Source organism: Ictidomys tridecemlineatus, chromosome 6 (genome assembly GCF_052094955.1).
Source record: "Ictidomys tridecemlineatus isolate mIctTri1 chromosome 6, mIctTri1.hap1, whole genome shotgun sequence".
Lineage (NCBI taxonomy): Eukaryota > Metazoa > Chordata > Mammalia > Rodentia > Sciuridae > Ictidomys > Ictidomys tridecemlineatus.
Window position 1 is genome coordinate 9,165,024 of NC_135482.1, and position 7,560 is coordinate 9,172,583.

At 57.2% G+C, this 7,560-nt stretch overlaps 1 long non-coding RNA gene across 1 annotated transcript; it reads right to left on the reverse strand.

The window, feature by feature from the left end:
* Positions 1 to 1,155: 1,155 nt before the first annotated feature.
* LOC144378519 (uncharacterized) lies at positions 1,156 to 3,320 on the reverse strand. The gene is made up of 2 exons (XR_013440266.1): positions 2,010 to 3,320; positions 1,156 to 1,757 (listed from the first exon to the last, which is right to left on the reverse strand). It is a non-coding gene; the product is annotated as an uncharacterized LOC144378519 (long non-coding RNA).
* Between the last annotated feature and the right edge of the window lie 4,240 nt (positions 3,321 to 7,560).

Sequence of the window (7,560 nt, forward strand, 5' to 3'; positions counted from 1 at the left end):
CACCTGCGTTGACATGAGGGCTGGTGCTCGGGTGCTTCTCTGGAAGGGACTGAGCTAAGCCTGACAATGTGAAATATGTGAAGAGGCCACGCTGCCTGGGGAATGTCCTTTGGGGTGACAGGAGGGACCTGAAAGGACCCAGGGAATAGAAGTGACGCCTAAGAGGCCTGGAGACTCCGAGAAGGGCCTGCTGTGGCTGGAGGGGCAGATTCGGATCTCTTGACTGTCCCCGCAGCTGAGCCTGACGCTCGCCGTGTTCGGGAATCTTCGTGGCCTCCTCTCCCCCCAGCAGAAAGCCAGGCAGGCAGCCCCCGGCTCTCCCTCCCTCTGTCCCTGCTGGGCTCTGGGGCGACCCTGTGTGCCCATCTGCCTGCCCCGTACCCCAGCCTTGCCTGGACCTCCGCAGACGGCCCCCAAGGCGTGCTGAAGCCCGGGGAACCGCGATCCTTCACCCAGGACCGGGAAAACGCGTCCAAGGCTCCTCTCTACGCAAGGCCCCTGGAGTTGAGAGCGGGCATCTGCCCACCAGGCTCCTGGACACATGTCCATCGACAGGCAAGGGGACAAACCGTCCACCCATGGGATGGACCATTCATTCAGCCGTAAAAAGGAAGGGACTCTGACACGGGCTGTGACATGGGTGGACCTGGAGGACGTCACATGGAGCGAAATAACCAGAAACCAAGGGAGAAGTGTGGTGGCTCCACTCTCAGGACGTGCGGTGGCCACTCCACCAGGACAGAAAGCAGAGAGGTGTCATCGGGGGCTGGGAGCCCGGAACAGAGTCAGTGCTTCCAGGAGGCTGGAAAGATCACGATGGTGCTGATGGCTGTGCAGTGTGCATGTAGTTGACGCCACTGAACTGTACACTTCATGGCTCAAATAGGAAATGTTGTGTTATTTTACCCCCCAACACACACACCTCTTTTTGGGGGGTGGAACCCAGGCCTTGTGCCTGCAGGGCAAGCTCTCTACCAGCTGAGCTGTAGCCCCAGCCCTTTATTCTTTATTTTGCGACAGGGTCTCATTGGGTTGCCCAGCTGGCCTTGGACTGGCAATCCTCCTGCCTCAGCCTCCCGCGTCACAGGGATCATAGTGTGCTCCACCCACCTGGCTCACCAAAACTTTTTTAAAAAGGCACCAGGCCCAGACAGGTTCATGAGGAAGTTCTTTTTATAGATTTTGAGAAAGCATTCTTGCAATGTAATCTGGAGTTGATAGTAGACCAGATGTCCCCGTCTGCAGAGGCCATGTCACATTTCACTGTCCTGGACATCTGGTCCCGGCCCAGGCACAGGTGGAATGGTGCCCAGTGGAGCAGACAGATGGCTCCTGCGCGCAGGTCCCTCTGCCCTTGAGATGGCTGCTCTGGTGGCTTCCTCCCCGCCCCCCCCATCCCCCACTGCAGCTCAGGCAGCTTCAGAGAAGGCTGGGCCACCCCAAGAGGACATGAACGACCCACTGGGGTACAGAAAGAATCTTGGTGCTTTTCTTTCTACTTTGACTCATTATTCAAAAGCCTCTCCTCTGAGCATGTGCAATATAACAGAAGCTCATCTGAGTTGTGCACAGCTCTGACTTGAGATCTGACTCTGGGGCTGGCTTGCTCTGAGCAGATGTCCTCCCCGGTCCAAGATGCAGGACCCAGATGTGGCACAAAGAAAGCTGGACACAGAGGTGCACACCTGTAATCCCAGCAGTTGGGAGACTAAGGCAGGAGGGTCGCAAATTCAAGGTCAGAGTGGGCCAACAGGACCCTGTTTCAAAGTAAAAGAAAAAGGAAAGGGCTGGAGGTGTAACCCAGCGGCACAGCACTTAGTGCGCCCCCTCCCCTCGGTTCCATCCCCACGCCACCAAGACAAAACTGGAAACCAGGCCCTGCGCTCCAACCCCAGCACTCAAAAAACCCAAGCCACAAACAAAAACGGCAGCTGATTCTTGTTCCCCACACTCAGAAGCTAATGAGGCTTCTGTGCCCATCCCGGCCCTCGGTGCCCCCACACGCTTACCAAGGAGGACACGCCATCAGACAGACCACAGACAGCTGCCCCAACCGCGGGGAGAGAAGTCCACGGCCCCACTTTACAGACTGGAGGAGTGAGGCTCCAGCCTCCTCGCAGGGCCCCCAGAGACAGGGGAGGAACCTGGGGCCCAGAGAGGTCCACGAGCTTCTCCAAGGGAACCGCGAGGCAGAGAGCCCTGGAGCCAAGGCCAGCTGGGTCTGGCCCCACTGCTCTCTCGTGGCCAAGTGCCCATCAGCCAGCTCCAGGCCTCTCCCTAGCTCACGCCTCAGGGTCAGAAGTCGTCCCTGTTGTCTCCCCCTCCACGCACTCCCTGGGCCCCGGCCTTCCTCCTGGCTGGCTCCCCCAGCCCCCGGCCGCAGTGGCTCCTAAGGACAGGCCCAGGTGGGCTCTCCCCTGTGGCCTGAGGCTCAGCCAACAGCCCGGTACCCAGTAGGTGCACAGCAAGTGACACTCGAGGGCGTGGGCCGGGGCACCCCTCAGGTCCCTCTGGTGCTGACGCCCTCTGAGAACTCGGACCCCAAGCTCGGGAAAGCGCAGAGTCCGCAGCTGGGAGCTGCACCTGTGCGCAGTCTCCTGGGAAGGGAGGAGAGGAGAAAGGACACGGTGACAGGGCAAGCTGCCGAGGCCTCCATCCTCCTGCCTCTGCCTCCCCAGAGGCTGGGAGTACAGGTGATCTCAGGTGTGCGCCCCTGTACCCGGCCCCCCAACTTCTTACCAGGCCACTGAGGTCGCGGGTTGTGGGGCTTCACCCCGAGAGGAGGAGATGCCCCTTCTTCCCCATGGCGGTCTGACCCAGCCACCCCCCAAAGTGCCCTTCCGCTGGGCCCTTCACCTTGGGCAGATTCTCGCTACCAGAGCCACGTTTAGGACCTGCCTGGGCAGTCGGGGAGGAAGCTAGATGGTCCCCAGGGGCCACAACCCTGATCTATAACCTGAAAGTCTCAGCCCCACCAGCCGCCTCCGAGCAGGTCCTAGCGAGGCCTCAGTTTCCTGCAGGGTGTCCTGCCCCTGGGCATCTCCAGCTGCCAGGCCACGGTCCCCAGCTGTCAGCTGACGGGTCGTGCGGGGTTCAGATGCCAGTCACGTGGGGATGGCAAGACCCCTGGGGGATAGAGCCCAGGGGCTGAAAAGCAGCTGCGGGGTGGAGGATGTCGAGGTCCTCCGACCCTCATCCTGACCTGCCCACAACCACACAGTACCCCAAACACACAGGCAGACACCATCACCCCCGACACAGCAATGGCCGCAGTGGACATCTTCCCTGCCCCCCCACGCCACCCCAGGAGCCAGGGCCAATGTCCCCAGACCTTGTCCTCTCCTGCCCCACCTCTTTCACCCCCTCCCTCTCCCGGCCCATTCTTTTTCACATTAGCCATCCGACCCCGAAGCACCCCAAGGGTCTTCTGCAAGTCCTGAGGCCAGTGGATTTCTCCTGTCCACACAATCCTGGACCCCCGGAGGCCCCTCTCCCCGGCGTCCCCTCACACACACCACACCTAGCTCCTCAGGGGTCACCTGGAGGAGTGACACCCTCCTGTGCGCCAGCTTCGTCTGTCCCCGCGTGCCCTGGACCTGCCAGCTCTGGAGGTGACTGCCAGGAGTTGGCGTCCTCCGTGGAAACCTTTGGTCGGCTGGGCCAGGAGGGCCGGCTGCAAAAAGGCACCTTCAGGAGTGCAGCCCGACCTGGGGGCTGACCCAGTAGTCAGAGACTCAGCCTTGGACCAGTACCGACTCACCAGCCGCGGGTGGACTCTGTTAGATACTGTCCATCAAAGCTGGATGAGAGCCGGCGGACTTGACCCCAGCCTGAGCCTGAAGCCTAACCCTGGCCCTGACCCCCACCTGACCCCTGACCTAAACCAGAATAAATCCTTCTCAGCCTTAATCTTGGTGACAGACTGGACCCTAATCCTAACTCCAAAAATGAACACTGACCTTGGTCCTAGCCTGAGCCCTGCCCAGACTGGACCCTTAGCCTAAATCCAGAACGAACCCGACCCTCTCCCCGACACTGTTTCTAAACTGAACCCCGTTCCAGGCCCCACGCAGCTCTGATCCTCCTCTAGCCTAGATCTTCACGTGGCCGAACCTCAGCCTCAATCCAGGCTGAACCCTTTCCCTCTCCCAGAATGAACATTACTCCAGCGACAGACTGAGCAGCCCTGGTTCTGGTGGAAACCTGGACCGAGATCTTGATCCCAAATGGAGCCTGGATCCTAGAATGAGCCCTGATGTAACCACATCCTGAGTCCTGAGCCCTCACCCTGCCTATCACCTGCTTCCGGACCCTGCCCTGTCCTACCCCCTGTTCCCAGGACCGCAGACTCCTAGTGAGGCCTGGGGGCCTCTGGAGAAACCCCACAGACCACGAGATGGGCTGCTGGGGGCAGGGGAGCAGGAGACCGCTGTTCCCATTTCACAGATGGGGAAACTGATTCTCGGGGAGGCTCAATTGGGTCATGTGATTCCACGGGATGCAAGCGCAACCCCAAATAGAAGCCACAGGGAAACAAAGTTCAGAAAGAACTTCCCAAAGTGCAGGCCGGGCAGGACAGCGCGGGCCGCGTGAGGAGCAAGGAGCTCGCGTCCCTGGAGGCATGCCAGCAGAGGCGGATGACTTCTTGGCTGGTGCTACGGAGAGACCTGCAGGAAGTGGCAGGGAGGGGCCTCTGACCTCAGAGGGCCCCCAGCACTGAGATGTCAAGGGGCTTGGTGACTTCAGAGGCCCTGAGCTCTTCCCCACCTGGATACAGTCCAGGGCGTCAGATTTGGAGGGACACTCAAGTCGGTCACCTGAGGAGGGAGAGCCCCAGTCAGAGACGGGGAGCCACCTGGGAGCCCTGGGCAGAGCCAGGCAGAACCAGGGCTCTCCCCTCCTCCCCCCCCCCCGTCCCAGCCCAGATGGGAGACAAGGCTCCCAGAGCCAAGCTGGCATCGGGCACGATCACACTGGGGGCAGTTCAGGCTCTAGCCCAGCTGCGTCCCCTACTCCACCCAGGCTCAGAAGTGCAGCCCCGAAACTGTGGAGGCTGCACAGCCTTTCCAAAATGCCGGCACAGCTCTCTCCCTCAGCACCCGCCTCACAGACCTTGGACACCAAGACAAGCAAAGGCTGCCTTGGGTGGCACGGCCAGGCAGGGCCACGTCAGGATGCGGACCCCAGACCCTGGCACCGCCCCCTCGGTGCAGACCACAGCTGCCTCAGGAGAGATGGAGGATGGCGGGGGGACCTGGTGCCAGGCGGCAGAGGCTGGTGTGGGGGGCTGGCTGGCCCCTCGCACCACCCCCCGGGCACCCCGGCCTGGTTCCATCCAGCCCGGCTGCCCAGCTGCCGGCACATCCGCCCGGGCCCAGACATCAATCCACACCAGGGCCCTCTCGGCTCTTTCTTTGCTGCCCTCTCTTCCCTCCCCAGCTCTTGTCTTTTTTTTTTTTTTTTTTTTTACCCCTCTCTCTCTCTCTTCCAACATGTCATTACAGTAAAACAAAAAGCATGGGGACAATGCGGGCATTGACAGCAGCCCCCTCCCGCCCCCTCCCCCCGCGGTGCGTGCCAGCACTCTTTCCACCCGCCCAGGGCTGGAACCGCTGCCAAAGGAGCCCTGCTCATAAACAAGAGGAACCAGATAAACCAGGAACACAATAGAGGGATTTGTTGCACTTAGAATGGTGGGAACAATGTCAACGTCGCGCGCAGCTGCTTCTAAGCCCCCACCCCACCAAGTCCTGCCAAGCAGCCCCTTTGCCCCCAGCCCCTCTGATTTATGAAAGGTCAGAGGGCATCATGGCTAAAGGGCCCCTTCCTTGCATCCCTCGTTAACCCTTCGGACACAATGGTCCCTTCTCTGAGAGGTGGCGCCTGGGGGCTGGTGTCAAGCACAGCACTTCCTGGAGCATCCTGGGGCCCACCGTGCGGAGGGAGGAGTGGGCTCCCAGATTCCTTCAGGCTGGGCTTCTTCCCCATGGAGGGAGGTCTCATTGGAGGGGGTCTTCTTAGTGACCCATAAGGGTATGGCCACAGCCCACGCTGGGTCAGCAAGATGGTGACGCAGGCTGTAGCCCCAGTTCTGCATTTGAGCGCAAAAGTGATCTGCCAATGCTCTGATGGGTATGAGGAGGACAATATGGAGTCCCTAATGTGGGTGACGAGTGAGAGCCAGCCCAGGGAAGCAGAGTGGGCACTGCCGGCCCTGGACGGGGAGTGGAGAGGACACAGGGAAGAGTTCCAACAAGAGGTGATGCTTGAGCAAAAGCATGACAGGCAGTTCCCAGCGGACGTCCTCCTCTCCCACTTGGGGGCTGAGAACCTCTCCGCAGCTCCCTCGCTGTAAGACGGAGGCCAAAATCCCTATCTCACAGGGTACTTTGGAAAATTAAATGAATGGACACAAAGTACTGAGAACAGAGTCCGGCAGATGATCAGGTTCGACAGGTGTAGCTACTGCTATTGTGGATTCTCATAACCACCTTACCTTTGATTCATGGCTCCCACAGGTGAGCAACGGAGGCTGGGACTTCCCTCAGGTCCCGTAGCTCACATTTACAGAGCCAGGATTCCAATCCAGGCCCAACTTCAAATCCAGGAATCTCCTATCCATCCAATTGCTCTGGGAAGGGGAACCTAAAACTAGAAATTTGGGATTGAGAGAAAGGGGAATGATAGCAATCTTTTCAAGGGCTGATCCCAAATTAGGCTTCTACATGTCACTTTTCCTTAAATATAAAATTCTCTTGGCCCCTTCATATTTAAGACCATACTGTTAGAAGGAAGACTCAGGAAAGTTTCTTGTTCAACCACCTCTCATCTCTGCTGAGCAGGGGGACTCTTGACAATACCCTGGCCACCTCTCTGCTCCCCATAAATCATCCCCACCATGCCCACTGTAGTCACTGCCTCTTTCTCTAATAGGAGGTTGGTATTCCAAATAATCACTAACCTTCAGTCCTTTAGAAAATCCTGTCAATCAACCTTCAAAGCACATCTAGAATGTCCAATTTCATTTCCATTCAACATTGTACTAAAAGTCCTAGACAGTGCAATAAGGCAAGAAAATGAAATAAAAAGCCCGAGAATGGAAAGAAAGGAGCAATACTACATTTATTCACAGAAAACATAATCATCTACCTAGAACATTGAAATAATCTACAAAAACAACTATAACTAATATATCAGTAAAAGTGAGTTTAGCAGGCTTGTAAGATATGAGGTCAATATACAAAAGCCAATTACATTTCTATACACAAGTAACAAGCAAAATAATTTTTTAAAAAGGGAGAGGGAGAGAGAGAGAGAATTTTTTAATATTTATTTTTTAGTTTTTGGTGGACACAACATCTTTATCTTATTTTTATGTGGTGCTGAGGATCGAACCCAGCACCCTGCGCATGCCAGGCTAGTGCGTTACCGTTTGAGCCACATCCCCAGCCTAATTTTTTTTTTTTTTTTAGAGAGAGAAAGAGAAAGAATTTTTTAATATTTATTTTTTAGTTTTCAGTGGACACAACATCTTTATTTTTATGTGGTGCTGAGGATCGA